This window comes from Muntiacus reevesi, chromosome 1 (genome assembly GCF_963930625.1).
Source record: "Muntiacus reevesi chromosome 1, mMunRee1.1, whole genome shotgun sequence".
In the NCBI taxonomy this organism is placed as follows: domain Eukaryota; kingdom Metazoa; phylum Chordata; class Mammalia; order Artiodactyla; family Cervidae; genus Muntiacus; species Muntiacus reevesi.
The window spans coordinates 114,497,424-114,515,646 of record NC_089249.1 but is presented as its reverse complement, the minus strand read 5'-3'; the positions used below and the strand labels follow the sequence as shown (position 1 = coordinate 114,515,646).

Genomic DNA, 18,223 nt, shown 5'->3' with positions numbered 1-18,223 from the left:
TGATGGAAGCTAATTTGATACCATAGTGATGGAATCACTATTATCTACTTTAAGAAGTATACTCAAACTCTCCTAGAATATTTAGAAATACTTTTTATACCCATTGTTAGGTAGACTAGATACAAATAGAATGTTGGTAAAGATCAACAGATGCTTAACTGACAGTTACATAGGTCAGTAGGTGACTGATTTCTATTAGTCCCATTGAAAAAATTTTTTCTGCAGTGTTTTATCAAGAATACTAGTTTTTTGTTTGTGGTGTTTTGTTTTTTTTTTTCCCAAAGAGGAGGTTGTGAATTAAATGCCAAAAGATTTGGTCCCAAGCTAGGTTTAGGACTTTTTTTTTCTTTGCAGATTAATGCATTCTGAAGGGAGAGGAGTTGAGCCTGGGCCATCATCCCATTGATTAAGAAGTCTTTCCCGGGGTCCTCTTGATCCTAGATGGTCTTGACACCATGTATGTAAAGACACTGTTCGCAGGTCCGCTGTGCCCTTGCCTTCTCCTACCAGTTTGTAGCAAATCTCTCCTGAAACACTTACAGAGCCCCCACTGCATTACTTACTATATTTTTTGATGTTGCTGCTAATATACTAAAGCATTTATACTCACATTTATCCTCCTGATGACTTGTGGAAGACAGGTCAAGTATTATTCCCATGATGCAAATATACATACTGGGTTTATAAAGGGATATGTGGCTTTTCTCAGCACATTCCACATGTTAGCTGCAGATCTGGTACCTGATAAAGCAACTTTTTCTATGTGTATTGGCTGCTTCCTTTTTCCAGTCATTTTATAGAAGGCTCTAAAGATTGGAAAACTTGCTGTAAGGTGGTCATATAAAAATTAAGATAAATATGCTCATAAATGCTTAGTAGAGTACATTGTTCTTAGCAAGCCCCCAGCTTTTTTAAAAAGAAAAAAGATGTATTTGAATTTTGAATCTGCTTTTCTTCATTTTATGGATTAAAAAAATTATCCAGTATTTTTGGGGGCACTTATTATTTGCCAGGCATCACGCCAGCCCTGGGAATAAATCCAACAATGAAGAAAACACACAAAAAATTTTTTTGCATGGAGTGTACATTCTAGAGGAGGGAAGATAGAAAATAAGCAAATCTGACATACAGTATTGATCTTAACGAGTATCTCTTTTTAACTTTTTTATGTTGTAGGTATCCTTGAGGGTCTTTCCCAGAATAATACCACACATATGCATAACATTTTAACATGCCTTGAAATCATGCTTACAACACTTCAAGTTCATTATTTCTGTTCTCAGTTTTTCTTTTTACTGTTAAGACAGTAAGGTTGAAAAAAGCAAAGTGAAAATCATCCAGTATCACAACTAGTTGGCTTCCCTGGTGGCTTAGCATTAAAGAATCTGCCTGCAGTGCAGGAGATGTGGGAGACTTGAGTTTGATCCCTGGCTCAGGAAGATCCCCTGGAGAAGGAAATGGTAACCCACTCCAGTATTTTTGCCTGGGAAATCGGGTGGACAGAGGAGCCTGGCAAGCTACAGTCCTTGGGGTCACGGAGTCAGACACAACTGAGCGACTAAACAACAAAGTTGCTAGATTGTTAAACTCTCTCAATTGAGTCCATGAAGTGTCTCCTGCTTTATGTCTGTGTGTGTGTATACTGCTTTTATTTATGTAGAAAACTCCCCAAGTAGCTTATGTGGCTAAGTGTCGCTCCTTTTCCCATTTCCTGACCCATAACAACGTAAATAATATCCCAAGTATTCCAAATGTCTTAGAAATTTTTCAATGAGGAGAACTCAGGCTGGTAGCAGAAAAGGAAAAAACAAAAACAAAAATGGAGATCTTGGAGTGGGAAGATTTTCTTGCAGACCTGATAGGGACTAACAGTGCCTTTGAAGGTCTGTGTACAGACACCAGAGGGATTGGTGGTGGGAAAGGCCTTGTCCCAGTTTCAACAGGGACAGTGACTCCCTGGGGTGACACAACAGTCACCCTCACCAACCCACCCAATGATTTCCTCTTTGGACATTTTATACAAAAACTTCGAGGATAAACTTGTCAGTTTCAGGAAAATATTCATTGTGTCAACTTATCTTCCCAGCCACACTTCCGTCACAGATGTCTCAACTTTCAGTACTATGAAATAACCAGGAATTTTAAGTAGTAATCGGAATGAGGGTGTAATTTTCAAAATTGGGTGCTGTGTAAAGGTTTTGATTTGCATGCAAGATTTTCTAATAAAATATATCTAGCTTTTAAAACCTTCAAAACTTACCAACTCCACCTCCTACAAAACACTGATATTTACTGAAATTTTAGGCTGCTTTCTATTGTTGCTCTCTTAAAGACAAAGAAAACCTACTTTTTTCCATTAGAAGTTCCCCTTAATGTTATGTTGTGAGAAGAATTGTATCCTCTTCTCTCTTAACCAGTGAAAAGCCCTTTCTTCCATATTCCCCATCCCCACCTCCATTTCTGGGTATTTCTAGCCTACTTTTCCATCTGTGTGCCTTGTTACTATGGTGATGGGCACCATAGAAATGGAGAACAAAGCGGATGTAATAAGCATCTCCTACATGGTTCACAGTGCTAAAAAGGGATCTAGGTTTTTTCAGGCTTGTTCTTTATTGGTAGTAGAACTGGACCAACCCAACTGGGAGAGGGCACTGGGGTTATGAACTGATTCAGGCCCTGCTTTTCCCATTCTTCTCCTCTTCCCCAGACCTTTCTTTACCCAGAGTCATGAAGGTGAACAAAGAGTAATGGGGGCTTGTGGAGGGGATGTAGTACAGAAATTAATGCCATAGAGTCACCGCATTGCGAAAGACAAATCTACTGAAGCATATTACATGGGAGGGAATCATGAACTGGTTTTAAGGTTTAGCAGTCATCAATCCTATTACCTGAGTTAGCATTGTTCAACTTTACCTCACATTAGAGATTTGCCAGCCTAGATTTTCCTGCCTTCAAGATGCTTAGCCTGTATTAGACTTTTTTTTTTTAAATGAATACAAATTTATCTTAATTACTGATAGCTTGCAGTATTTGGTCCCATCTGTTTGAATTTTTTAAAATCAGAGGTTAAACTAATGTGTACTTATTTTGCTTGTTTTATAATTGCAATTAAATACTTCCCCTGCATTGTGGAAATTAGTATTTTCTGTAAAATGTGGGAGAAGGTGCCCACAGGTATTTACTTTTATTTTTAATTGGAGGATAATTGCTTTCCAGTGTGTGTTGGTTTCTTCCATACAACCGTGTGAATCAGCTGTCAGTATACATGTATCCCCTCCCTCTTGGGCTTCCCTTTAACCCTTCCGCATGCATGATCATTCTTGAATACATCTTCATGTATCAGATTCTTGGACAACCATAATGAAATACCCAAAGATTAAATAAAATATTCTAGTTAATCAATTCCATCTTCTGGATAGTTACTTCTAAATTTTTTAAAATTATGTTTTAAGTTTTACATTGCTCATATTTTATGTCTGTGTTTTATGTACAAGGGAAAAAATTTAGCACAGTGCTTTAAGTATATAAAGTCATAGAACATGAATCAAATTTGGAGCTAACAAAGATGAACATTCTTTTTCTCTGTTCTATTGTAGCATGAAGGCCTGAAGTTCTTTTTGACTAAATTCTTGTTTCTTTGGTCACATGGCTCCTTTCTTTTTGCCTGATGAAATAGTATTTTGCCAATTTTATCTGCTATAATGGCTCTTACACTGATGTGAAAATAAGCTCGAAATCAGCCTCACACTGTGTGTGTTTTAAGTGTAGACCGAGTGTAGCCCTCCCTGCCAAAGTCAGCTCTTCCCCTTTGCGTCATGAGCAGAAGAGTGAGAGCACCAGAGACCAGAGCGGGAGCTGGAACTTAGAAAATCATAGCTTCTGCTACAGCAAAATGCATCTGTTAAAACCTAACCCTTAAGGTGATGGTGTTGGGGGAGACGGGTGAGAGGTAATTAAGTCACAGGAGTAGAACCTTCAAGAATGGGAGTTGTGCCTTTGTGAAAGAGACTCCGGAGAACGCCCTTGCCTCTCCCACCATGCGTAGACACAGAAGCAGTCTGTCTGTGAACCAGCAAGTGAGCTCTCACCAGACACTGACTCTTCTGGCGCTTGATATTGGACTCCTCAGCTTCTAGGACTGTGAGAAATAAATGTTTATTGATTAAGCCTCCCCATCTTTGGGATAGCAGCCCAGATGGATTAAGACAGCTTCCAAACCTGAGTGTCTTCTGACTAGAAACGAGAGAAGACTTGGGAGAAGTAGTGTGGGTCCTGTGGGAAGCATAATGGCTCTTTTTGCAGAGGAGAGGTCTGTGGAAGCCAGGTAATCCCTCCACACAGGACAGCTCCTTGTTTCCCAGGAGGCTTGAGAACTGTGGGCACGTTGGGTTGGTTTTGTGGGCAGAACAGAGCTTGTGTTTGCCAGGAGTTTCTGCCTTCATGGGCAGTTGTTCTCTGATGCCTCCTGGGAGGAGGGAATATCCATTGCATTTGATATTATCATCAGTGAGAAGGTAGAAAGTAGGCCAGCTAAACTATTTCTATTTTTACAGTCAAGCTGGCGTTCTGAGACACTGTCACTTGGCTCCCAGTTAAGGAAGATGTTAGGCAGGATATGAGTTCGCTCTCCTTAGGCATTTTGCTGACCTCTACTGTTCCACTCATGACTGAAGGAAGAGGTGAATGAATGGATGGGCGTTCAGTCTGCTGGTCATTTTATTGAGTTGTCAGTCAGTCAGTTCAGTTGCTTAGTCGTGTCTGACTCTTTGTGACCCCATGGAGTGCAGCACGCCAGGCCTCCCTGTCCATCATCAACTCCTGGAGCTTGCTTAAACTCATGTCCATCGAGTTAGTGATGCCATCCAACCATCTCATCCTTTGTCGCCCCCTTCTCCTCCTGCCTTCAATCTTTCCCAGAATCAGGGTCTTTTCCAATAAGTCAGTTCTTCCCATCAGGTGGCCAAAGTATTGAAATTTCAGCTTTAGCATCAGTCCTTCCAATGAATATTCAGGACTGATCTCCTTTAGGATGGACTGGTTGGATCTCCTTGCAGTCCAAGGGACTCTCAAGAGTCTTCCCCAACACCACAGTTCAAAAGCATCAATTCTTCAGTGCTCAGCTTTCTTTATAGTCCAACTCTCACATCCATACATAACTACTGGAAGAGCCATAGCTTTAACTAGACAGACTTTTGTCAGCAAAGTAATGTCTCTGCTTTTTAAGAGACTGTCTAGGTTAATGCTGAGTTACTTTTTATTCCCCTGAAAGATGTCTTTGAAGATTATGCACATTCTGGCTGGTCTTCTGAGTTTGCCAGTTGTGCTGACATAAATTCTGTAATTCTGTCTCAGTTGCCTCATCTGTAAAGTGGAGATAGCCTCATGGTGTTGTTGGGAGCATGAATAAGTTCATTGATATGAAGGACTTAGTGTAGAATATGTAACATACGGTTATCTTTGGTGAGCATCAGCTTCCATGACTGAGTGTTACAATATGCTGAGTGAATTTGACTGCTTTCAGCCTCGCACCAGCTACTTATAAGGGCTTCACAGAACACTGGGCTTGTTTTCTCTTATCTACCTAGGAGGAGCTACTAGGGCCAGTCCCACTTCATTTGTCTTTTGATGATTTATAATAAGTTGTTTCAGCTAACTAGGCTTTAGATGGACTTTTTTCTGGTTATTTTTAGATTCAAATTACTTAAGCCTTGAAGATTAGGCTTTTGGATAGTTATTGATTCTACAGGAACACTACAGACAAAGAATTTGTACAAAAAACACTACAGTGTTAGAAGAAATTATAGCTGTCCCAGGAGCAGATTGGAAAAGCCTGTAAGTCTTTGTTTTAGCCTGAAATTTGTTCAGTCTTCACATTCTCTGAAATTCAGCCTTGAATTATTCAGCAAATGAACATGTAAAAAAATTACGGTCCGTCACATTTTTAATGCATATTTTTTGTGATATGTAGGTCTTAACTTTGAAGAGTCTTTCATGATAATTGATCAGCATGGCTAGCAATACTGAAAGCCCCATGAGTCTAGATGATATAAAATCCCCATTGCTATATGTTAGAAGCCTTGGAACTCCTTTGTTTCTTGTCTTGTTGTATGAAAGTGACTGAGTCAATGACTGGTAGTTTCCTTAAAGCATCTAGATAAGAGAAAGTTTATTCTAACAATATGATCTCATTTTTGAAAAATGATTTTGTGTTTGTTTTCTTCGATCTGTCGGTGTGTGTGTGAACAGAGAATGAGCTGTAAGGATGCAGAGAGTTACTTGGTGTGTGCAGTAGAGGATGATGAGAGGGGAAAGGGACTAGAGGAAGGAAACCATTCTGTAGTTCTCCCTTTTGATTCTGTGCTTTTCCTCTCAAGTGAAGGCCTCAGAGATGTCACACATGGTGCAGTCTTACCAAAAAAATAAATTCTTTCTGAAAACATTTTGCTTCTTTAATGAGATTTATTTTGGTGCTTTGTTGTCATTGTTCTGGGAATTTTGCAATGTTCTCTGTGTATTTTTGTGATTTTTGACCTAATAATCTCATTTGGGTTTACCACGCTTAGCAGCTGTTGTTTTTACCAACTATTGCTAAATTGTGTTAATGTTCAAAGTTGAAAAACCCTGTTTTCTACATTGGCCTAGATTATCCAGAGTTTTATAAAATTTAAGCCTTTTCCTCATTCCTTGTACTTTTCATCTAGTTGCAAGAAAACTTATAGTATTAATATTCTAATGGATGGTTTAGACAGGCTGAAGTTGTCTCTCCCAGGGCTCCAATGATAGCTTGCAGTGTCATTTGTAGAACAGTATTTTTTTTATAAAGCTGTCTATCCTCTTTTTTACTGGAGGAGGGAGAGACCTTGCTTCTATTGTAATTTAAGTAGTGTTTAGCGTAATATGATAAGTGTTTGCAGTTTGATAGTAATGATTATTCTCTGGCAAAGCAAAAGGAAAATTTGAGAAGTCAAAGGCTTTGAAAATGTCCTAGAAGAGAATAAACTCAGAATTATAGCCATTTTACTGGATAATTCTGCAATTTTATTTGAAAGAGGGCATCAAATGTTGAATTCTGACTTTTCATTTAGTTAAAGTAACAAGACTTTTTCTTAAATAGCTGACAATACATCTTGCTTCCTTTGCGGTCTGTTTTTAGAGATACTTCAACGTGTCTGTTTTAATTATAAAGCAGTGGTGGGGGGTTGAGTTTTTTTGTTTGGTTGGTTGGTTTTGTCTTGGTTTTTGTTTCTTTTATGGCTGTGCTGCTCAGCATGGGGGATCCTAGTTCCTCGACCAGGGATTAAACCCATGCCCCCTGCAATGGAAGGGGAGTCTTCCACTGGAAGTCTTAACTTAACACTGGAGTCTTAACCACTGTACTGCCAGGTCCCAAGGCAGTGGTTTTTGCAACTAGACTCTAGGTATGCTCTTAAATTCCCCCAGGGGTTAACTTTGTTAGTTCTGAATCTCATCTGACTTCTGTTTTTCACATTCCCATTTCCCCTGTTGAGAGCTTAAATCTCTTCTCATATATTCAAGATCTAAAGCAATAGTTGTTCTTGTTATCAAGTCAGATGGCCAGGTAATGATGTGTATTAACACCATGCTTTGTAATTACAAAGCCATCTTTGCATATATAATTGCATTTGATTCTGACAGTTCCAGGTGGCTCAGAGGTAAAGAATCCACCTGCCAATGCAAGAGACACAGGAGATATGGTTTCGATCCCTGGGTGGGGAAGATCCCCTGGAGAAGGAAATGGAAACCCACTCTAGTATTCTTGCTTGGGAAATCCCATGGACGGAGGAGCCTGGTGGGCTACAGTCCTTGGGGTTGCAAAGAGTCAAACATGACTGAGCATGTACGCATGCATGCCTGACAGTCTAGTGAGAAGAAGAGAGAAAATGGCTATAGTTAATTCCTATTTTATGGGAAAACTTCAAGAAGTCACTCAATATACCCCAGAATAACATACAAACAGTAGGACCAGAACAAGAACTAGTTCTTTTAGCTTCATGTCTAGTGTTCTTTCTGGCTTATCATACTTCGTGGGCACACCCTGTTCTATGCCATGAGATGTTTGCCATACAAGTAATTGAGTCAATATTTTTATAAACTTTCTAAAACCAGGTTGTTACTTAGTTCGCTTCCTGCTGAGCATCATCATTTCACTGTCAGTGCAGAGCAGTCTCCTGCTTTGCAAGCTAATGACATTGTGAGCGTACAGCTTAGGAGGTCAGGAACAACAGGACAATAATAAGAGAGATGTCCAAAGAGACATAAATTAAGTCACAGGTTCAGCGGAGAAACAGTGTAGGAAGAGAGACCCAAGCGAGCCTGGTCGGATGAGATAGAATTTGGAAAGGTGAAGGGAGTGGAAGGGAAATATCTGACCAGAGATGTACAGGACAGAACTGAAAGACTGTATATTTCAGTATACAGTACTGAAATAATTGTGGGTGAAATGATGTCCAGGATTTGCTTCAAAATTAATCCTGAGCATGGGTGTGATAAGAGTTTGTTAATTGTTGAAACTAAGTGGAAGGGTCCATGGGGCTTCCTTGTACTATTTATTATTTGTACTTTTGTCACACAAAATTAGGGATTTTTCATAAAATTTCATAAAAATTCATAAAAATTTATAAAGCTTATAATATAACAGTGGTATGTATTTTTGGACAGTGAGTCGGCTGCCTATTTGGAAAGAAGGGTGTGTTCAGAGGCATAGTGGGAGATGATGTTGGAAAGGCAGTGTGGGAACAGAGTTGGTGCTGGGAGGAGTTGATGAAGTCTGGGTGTCTCTGAAGTCCAGACTCTCTGGAGTCCTGATGAAGGCTGGGACTCATCATGTTCTAATGGAGTCTCTGCCAAAGTCCAGACTCTCTGGAGTCTGGGTGAGTACTGGTAGACACCGCTTCATTTTCTAGACTTGAGTTTCACTTGACTGTGAACTTAAAAGTGGAGTTGCAGTACAGCCTTGCTTCTTCATCAAGGATGACAGCAGCCCCACTTGGGGGTTTATTTGGCCCCATCACATCTAACTTGCCATATTCCACTCTGGAACACACATTTAAAAAGGGCTTTTACAAACAGAGTCGACGGTTGTGTGACAGAAAGTGTCACATCTTAGGAATCTTTCTTGTAGAACATTTCATCAATTTATGGTTGTCTACCTGAAAAAGACTTATTTTCCCATCTGCCAAGTTCCTCCTCTGCTCTTTTTAAAACTCTCTTTCTTGTGTGCCTGAGAATGGGCAGTAAAAGCGAAACAAAAACGCTGCTATTATTGTTTAGTCGCTCAGTTGTGTCCAGCTCTTCTGCGGCACGTGTGCCTGACAGCCCATATTTTCACTTCCTGGAAGCAGCCTTTAAGAGCAGACTGAGTTACACACAGCAGCACCGAAGCCTAAAGAAAGCCAGACACCTCGGTGTAGCTTTCTGAAGCAAAGTTCCCTCTTCCTTCCTGCTTAATATGTTTCTCTGTTGCTAAGGGAAAAGAGGTGAGGGAAAAATTTGATAGTTGATGCTATGAAGGAATTATTAATTATTTGCTTGTGACTCAGTGATGGAGTTACAATGATGGAGTTGACAAAAGTTAATTATTATATTTTCAGGAATTCTGCAAGCCAGTTGTTAAACACAGCCCTTCAAAAAACTACACAAACTTAAAGTGTTAAAGTAACACTCAAAACTTATCACTTCCTATTTATTTCTCTATAATTTGCTGTTATCTGTGCTCTTAAAGTTATTTATAAATGTATAAACTACTTACGGTTGTTTACATATAATGTATATGTAAAGTTCAAACTACCATGCAGTTGCACTCATATCAGCAAGGTCTGCTCAAAATCCTCCAAGCTAGGCTTCAACAGTACGTGAACCGAGAACCTCCAGATGTACAAGCTGGATTTAGAAAAGGCAGGGGAACCAGAGATCAAATTGCCAACATCCATTGCATCACAGAAAAAGCAAGAGAATTCTAGAAAAACATTTACTTCTGCTCCATTAACTATGCTAAAGCCTTTGACTGTATGGATCAAACCAACTGTGGAAAGTCTTCAGGAGATGGGAATACCAGATCACCTTACCTGTCTCCCGAGAAACCCATGTGCAGGTCAAGAAGCAACAGATAGAACCAAACATGTAACAATAGACTGGTTCAAAATTTGGAACAGAGTGCGTCAAGGCTGTATATTGTCTCCCTGTTTATTTAAATTACATGCAAAGTATGTAATGCGCAATGCTGGACTGGATGCAGGACAAGCTGGAATCAAGATTGCTGGGAGAAATATTAATAACCTCAGTATGGACATGACACCACCCTTATGGCAGAAGTGAAGAACTAAGGAGCCTCTTGATGAAGGTGAAAGAGGAGAGTGAAAAGCTGGCTTAAAACTCAAATTCAAAAACCTAAGATCATGGCATCTGATCACATCACCTCATGACACATAGATGTGGAAAGAGTGGAAACAGTGACAGACTTTATTTTCTTGGTCTCCAAAATCACTGCGGACAGTGACTGCAGCCATTAAATTAAAAGACGCTTGCTACTTGGGAGAAAATCTATGACCAACCTAGACAGCATATTAAAAAGAGAGACATTACTTTGCCAACAGAGGTCTGTCTAGTCAAAGCTGTGGTCCAGTAGTCATGTATGGATGTGAGAGTTGGACCATAAAGAAGGATGAGCACCGAAGAATTGATGCTTTTGAACTGTGGTGCTGGAGAAGACTCTTTGAGAGTCCCTTGGACTGCAAGGAGATCAAATCAGTCAACCCTAAAGGAAATCAACCCTGAATATTCATTGGAAGGACTGAGGCTGAAGCTGAAGCTCCAACTCTCTGGCCACTTGATGGAAAGATCTGACTCATAAAGACCCTGATGCTGGGAAAGATTGAAGACAGGAGGAGAAGGGGACGACAGAGGATGAAATGGTTGGATGGCATCATCAACTCAATGGACATGAGTTTGAGCAAACTCCAAGAGATGGTGAGGATAGGGAAGCCTGGTATGCTGCAGTTCATGGAATCGCAAAGAGTCGGACCCAACTGAGCAACTGAACAAAAACATATATAATGTGTCTGCATAGTGGAGGTACCATATGTATGCTGTACATTTCTTATCAACCCCATTGAAATTGGCAAGGACTACCCTCCTTCCCTGGCTAGAGAACTGGTTGTTAAATATTACCAGTACACTCTTGGGTATGATTATGATGTTGTGGTTATGTTTTTAAAAAATTCTTTACCTGTTGGAGATGAGGACTGAAATAAGCCTGATAAAGGATTATATCTAGAATTTGTTTCAAATAATTCCATTGGAGTGGGTATCATATTCGTCATGTCAGAGTAATGGACACACAGGCTTTATTTTACTACTGCTCTCTACTTTTGTGTATGTTTCAAATTTTCCATAATAAAATGTTAATAAGTAAGGAATGTGCTAAGTCGCTTCAGTCGTGTCTGACTTTTTGCAACCCATGGACTGTAGCCCACCAGGCTCCTCCGTCCATGGGATTCTCTAGGCAAGAATACTGGAGTGGGTTGCCATGCTCTCCTCCAAGGGATCTTCCTGACCCAGGGATTGAACTCACATCTCTTAAGTCTCCTGCATTGGTAGGCGAGTTCTTTACCACTAGCTCCACCTGGGAAACCCAATTTAGGAATATTACAACATAAATCAGTTGCCTATACCCAGTAGATGGTCTGGTACCTGTCTATCCCTCAAACTTTGGTGCATCAAACATTGAAAAAATATGATTCTCTAATTTTATAGCCCTTTCTTATAACTGGTTGGTGTAAATCATTGAAATAAATATCTTGTTTCTTATTAAATAAAATCAAGAAATCACTATGCACAGTTTACCATGCTTGTAAGTATAAAGGAACCCAACAGAGCCCTCTTTATGACACTGAAAAACTCTCCCTTCACAGTGGGATGAAAATGTACTTGTTGGATTGCAATCCTGTTTGCAGAAGCAGTTGAACAGATAGGGGAAAATGAATCAAATTATTGCCCAGAGGACTACTTTGGGCTATATGACAGCTGTGTACCCTCTAGATTTATTTTCAGTCTAACTGATTTGAGTCATTGCTCAAGAAAGGAGGGCTGTCAGGTGCATTGTCTTCTCTGCAGTTGATGAGCCTTTCTAGACATTGCCTTGCTGATAAAATTGATGTGTTTGGAATTGCTGGCCTATGAATTAAATTAGGCCAAATCCAATGACTTAAAACACCTAGCCTAGGTTATGTGCTGACTATATCTCACAGAGTGCACAAGCACAATATTTTTTCTAACATATATCTAGACATCAACTGAATAATTTGTAGCTTAGAATACATCTCTTTTTTTCCCCTAAGTTTGAAGTCCTTTTTTAATTTCATTCACTGTATGCATCTGGAGACTTGTGGTAGTTTTCTTCTTGTCTTTGATTGTATAATAATTCCTACTTACCAAATACAGTTGACCAGAGAAAAAAATTTATGTAGAATAAGGAATGCAAGTGATCACTGTGATTATCCCATCAAGCAGAGCGGTGAGGAAATTATTAGGTTTTATGTGAGGGGGACAGGGAAGGGCAATAAGAACCTTGAGGGGAAAGTAGTCTATAATATCTATCTTGTAACTTTAAATTATGTGAGTTATTTGACTGTGTAAGTAATATAGGCTTAGACCATCCTCCAGATTTAACCACACACACCAAAAAGCAATGAAAATGTCAAGCAGTAAAAATAACAGATGTTAAACTCAGGTGCCCTGGGGTCAGATTACCAGAAGGAAGTCTAGGTTGAAGCAGATGCTGAAAACAGGAACTGAGGTCAGGAAACAAGAAGTCACAGTAGGAGGGTAGAAGAATCATAACTCCTTGTAAGACAGGGGTTGGCAGAGGAATCACCTGGAGAATCTGGGAAGGTATAACTCGGCTACCATTTCTCCCACGTTCATTTTTTTGTACAAGTAACCTTCAGTGCCCTTCAGAATCTCACGATGATATAGGTCCTAAAAGAATTTCTTTGGAGTATATAAATAGAAATCATGGTTCAAGATGCAGTTAGAATATGGAAATTGAGTCATGATTGCTAAGGAAAAATACATGTCAAGTTTGTGAAGTACAGTAATCTCAGGAGTGTGATACGTTCACTCAGCAGTTATTTACTGAGCTCCTATTATCTGGGTTAAAAGCTAGAGAGAGATATGTCATTGAACTTTACAGATAAAAGCTCTGTGCTCTTGGAGCCTACTGTGCCTGGTGGGTAGACACAGAAAGTAGACAAAATAATTATATAGTACATTAAACAGAGATAAATTACACAGAGAAGAACAAAACAGGGAGTATTCTTCCGAATTGGATTCCCCAAGGGTACATTTCCCAATTCTGTCAAAGCTAGCAAAGGAAAGATTGATATTTATAAATATACAAAACATACCACATCTGAAATTCCTTCCTGTTTCTATTAACTCTGTTGATAGGCTAAATATATTCACTATTTCTGCAACCAACCAGTAAATTTAGAGCACAAAATGAAGTTTAAGTAGCGTGAGAGAGAACAGCTTTTTTACACCAAAGTATACAATGAAAAATCTGCCCTTAAACATTTTGTTAGAGACTTGGGCATTCATGGTCAGGAAGGCAGTCAGCACCTACAATGGAAGACTGGAAGTTGGTATTTAAAGTCTTTCAATCCTGGTTACCTCCATTTGGTCAGACAAGTAAAAGCCACATTAAGAGGCGTGTATGTGTGTTTGTGTTTTATAACATACAGACTTTATGTCTTAGTCAACTTGATTGCCTTCATAAAAAATTAAATTGTCTCATCTTTAAATAGACATACAAAGGAGAGTGTTAGGTGAACTAATTTTTATAGGAGATAGACTCAGTCTACATTTATTTTTTATTTTAAATAACTTATTTTTTCCAAATAACCAAGTGCAAGCCTTTGTTTTATATAACTTATTTTTTCCAAATTACCAAGTGCAAGCCTTTGAATCCAACCTTGGCCAGAGTAAGTGGCAAAAAGAGTCTTAACAACTCATTCATATGTTCTCTCCACAGGGCTCCAGTTTATTTCCTACTGCCTACTAAACCTCACCACCTAAAAGGTACTGCAAACTCAGTATTTTTAAAACACCATTCTCCACTGACCAATTTTCACCATTGACCCTGGGTCCAAAACAAGGGTGGTCACTTGCCCTTGAGCCCTGGCTCTCCTTAACATAGGGTTTGCCACCAGTCCTGATTAGCCCTAAGATCCATGCCCATAGACTATTTAGCAAAGTACCTGCTTGAAAGTACTGAAGAGTGATGGTACTTTAAAGTATTTGCTTTTATTCCCCCTTTTCTCACACTCAGTCACATCTTAGTTCAAGCCCTCTTTTTTTGTTTTTATCCCTTGGACTATTGATCTGGTCTCGTACATTCCCCCTTCTAATGAATCCTCCATGCTCCCAAAGCAGCAAATACTAAATTTATAAATTTCAAATTTAACACTGACCAGATCATTTCACTTCCTTGTATAAAAACCTTCATGGTTCCATAGCATGGTACCCAAGTCTCTTTATGATCTGAACCTAAATGGCCTTTTCACCTCACCTTCTTCACCTTTCCCACAGGGTTCATTCCCAAGAGCAATACTCAGTCCAAACTTAGCCTAGCCAAACCCCTAATAAAGGAATAAGACCTTTATTATGTTAGTAAATTATCCTTGATCAAAGTGAAAGAGAAATTCACCAGATTGCTCATTGGCCTTCCAATGAATAATTGAATACTAACTCACACTTCACAATAAAGCTTTTCACCCAACTTCATTCCTATCTCCTTTCCTCATCTCTCCCATCAGCCAATACTAGTCAGGTTTTTTCTGTTACTGCTGCTTAAATTCACTCCTGTTATTTTCACCGACACTACCCTGTTTGGGTCCCCACTACTCAGTTACTGAATTACTGCAGTAGCACCCTACCTGGTTCCCTTGCCTTCATTCTATCTCCCCTTACTTCTCCTGCCCCGGGTGATCTCCCATGCCCCGCTAGGTTCATTTTCCTAAAACGTTCCTTGCATTCTATTTTAGAATATATAGTGTTTCTCTTTTGTGAGTCAAGACAAACTATATTCTTCATTCTGGAATCTTAAGTCTTAGAAGTGTCCTTTCACATCTTGTGAAGTCATTTCCCTTTGGCTAGAAGACTGCCATCAGTCATCAGTGGGACCTGCTGACTCGTTGCTCTTCCTTACTCAACACCCCCCTGCTGTTGCCATTCCCCGACTGGAATTCTTCTTGATCCCAGCTCCATCATATTCCCAAAGTCTCAGACACACATCACCTGTGCAGCTTTCTCCATCCCCTGAACTCTTACCGTTGGCCTTTGTGAGAGGCAGCGTTAACAGTGACAACACCACATTTGGTCAGTAATGGGATCAAGCTCTTGTTCACCATACATCTGCCTTAGGCAGCTATTTTTTCTCGCTGAGCTGGTCTCCTTAGTAAAGTCACGTGAATGATTTAAATGACTTACGGGAAAAATTACTCCATAAACTTCAAAGCATTATGCAGGTGTGTCTCACTGTTGTTTCAACTAGAGTGTTCAATCCTTGATTATATTTATTTCTGTTCCCTATTCATTTTGTGTATATTTCCTGTCTCCCTAACTTTTGAGTGTTTGAAGGGTAGATATGAGGTGAAATACAAAAGTAAAATGAATTCTCATTTAGTGACTATTATTCCTTCCTGTCCTGTTTAGCCCACAACATAGCAAATGTTCAATAAATTCTCCCATGTCAAGAGAATCCAGTGAATACAAACATAAACTACAAGGCACTCGAGTGGAAAGTACTGGGAGACGGAGTGACCAGAGAGAAGGAGACTGTCAAGGCCACTGGCCCGCCTCAGTACTGACTGACTTTATCAGTTTACAGGTGGGCCCATTAGACCCCGGAGCAGTATCTTTAGACAGTGACAATAGAATTGCCTCAGTTTCTTAGGAATAATACAGTTCTTGCATAGAATAGGCTCTCAAATGTTTAATGAATTCACTATCCACATAATTATGCATACTATTATATGCACACGGTTTATACAGGCATATATAGTGCCTGTGGATGTCACTAACATGCCTAGTTTTTCTTTTTTTTTTCCTTTAAATTTCGTTCTTGGTGTAGCAGCAGTGTCCGCTTTGTCTGCAGAGGAGCACTGGCCTATTTGCCTTTGCGTTGTGTTTGTGCAGTGTCTGGCAGGGAGTACCTGATTCCTTGTTGAAGCCTAGCTTATTTACCTGAGCAAGAAATACCTATAGAAATATTGTATTATTTTTATACTAAGCTTAGCCAGATCCTGCTTAAAATTAAAAATAAGAATAAAAGTAACTGTCGGAATTCCTTAAGCAGTAAGCAGGAATTCCTTCTGTTTTTGCACAGATATCTTCCATCTGCCTCTTCCACAAGGCAGACCTCTAGGAATGAAGGAAAAGGTGCTGAGTGCAGGTGCTTATGATTCTCCTTGGAAGGGAAATATGATCTGTGACAAGTCTTGTTTGATAACACTTCCCTTGAACAATAAAAATAATCATTAGATACGTATAACTCTTGTTATGTCTGGCTCATTGAGTCTTCATACTCAGTGAAAAAACAAACTGATCAAACAGTAAAATATGGTTACTATTTTTAAGGAGTTTATAATTTAAAGTAAATCACAGGGAATGACAGAAATCTCGGTAAAACCATTAGGAAGAATGGGATTTGCTTGTTACCTTAGAAGCAAAGGGCACAGTTCTCCAAAGTAAGTCCTTAAAGACTGCGATTGTTTTTTTTTTTTTTTTTTTTCAGGACTGACTTTGTATCATGAAAATGATAGCTTAATCCTGTTCTCCATTCACCAGCCAGGTGGGTGAGCACCCTCATTTCAGATGAGCCAGCCCAGCTGTAGGAAAAGGCATTTGCATAGGAGGTTGAGGGGAATTGCTAAACAACAAAATGAAGACTTCTTTTGCAATTGCTCCTATTGCCACTTTAAATAAATTGATGTTTCCATAGGAATGAATTTTTACATGAAATCTTAATAGTGCTTCAGCAGATTCCAAATGTATTCTTTCATCTTACTCTGCTTTCACAACGTGATCATATTTATTCTCACTTCCTGGTTTGTCCACACAAGCGTGTTGCTGGGGAATATTTAAACAAAGTGTTTATGAAAGAAGAATATAGTTTTTAATGGATGTGTTTTTATTTAGTTTAGATTTAGTTCCCGTAGTAATTTTTTTAGAAATAAGATTTCTGATGCCTAAACTGGTAAATCAGTTACATAAAGAAAACTTTTAAAAAATCTCTTTTGGCACTGAATTTAATTAAGTTTCCTTGTGGTGAAGTCTACAGGACTGTTTGATTAGGCACCGGTTATGAACCAAATGAAATGTTGACTCATAATTAGAGTAATTGTAACTTGATTTTAAACAGAGATTTGGTTGCATGGTGAGTGACATAATGCCTAAGGATTTCTCCAGAAGAAAAGCCCAGTATACTCTTGGGTGAATGGCTTGCCTCGGGCATATCTAACATGGCCACTTGTGTATCTGGCACTGTTGTGTGTGTGTGTGTGTGTGTGTGTGTGTGTGTGTTTTAAATGACTGTTCTTCTCTGTTATAACATTGCATGAAATATTTGGCTTCTAATTCTAAAAGTATTATTTTTATCTCAAAGCATCTAATTTCTACCGAAGTATTCAAGTACCATCTAGTGTAGAGGAACTAATCAGGAATTTTCCTAGCAGTCCTATGGTTAAGACTCTGTCCTTCCACTACAGGGGGCGTGGATTCCATCCCTGGTCCAGGACCTAAGATCCCTACATGCCGCTTGATGCAGCAAAACAGTAATAATAGCAACAGAAACTAATCAAATCCTTTTCTCCTTTGAAAACATCAATTACGACTTTTAGGAAAACTCTGTCCCCTCAAAATCTAATTGTTTTGTCCAGTTGCATCATTTTACTGGCTAATCTGAAAGCTTAATATTTTTAAGCGTAACTGCTTTTCTACTTGGTATTTCAAAGTCCCAGTATGTTTTATTTTATAAGGTGACGTGATGTATACTTTAATACAGAATTAGGCTTACTGCTCTCACCCTCAAATCCTTTCCAATGAATCCTTCCTTATGCTTTCAAACTAATTTGCCTCATATATACTAATATGCCCTTAAATTTTTTTTCCCATCATTCCTCTGCTCACATACCATCAGTAGTTT

General features: G+C 39.2%; 2 protein-coding genes across 5 annotated transcripts in view; one reads left to right on the top strand and one right to left on the bottom strand.

Moving 5' to 3' along the window:
• Window positions 1-18,223, bottom strand: part of LOC136149213 (guanylate-binding protein 6-like) — a 210,476-nt gene that overhangs the window by 117,561 nt on the left and 74,692 nt on the right. The window lies entirely within an intron of this gene.
• Window positions 1-18,223, top strand: part of LRRC8B (leucine rich repeat containing 8 VRAC subunit B) — a 68,230-nt gene that overhangs the window by 9,769 nt on the left and 40,238 nt on the right. Inside the window, exon 1 of one of the 3 annotated variants that reach the window (XM_065909259.1) lies at window positions 386-480. The exons of the other annotated variants lie outside the window; for them this stretch is intronic. The gene's annotated coding sequence lies outside the window, so the exon portion shown is untranslated. Of the gene's footprint in view, window positions 1-385; window positions 481-18,223 lie in introns of those variants that run through there. 3 annotated transcript variants of the gene reach the window in all.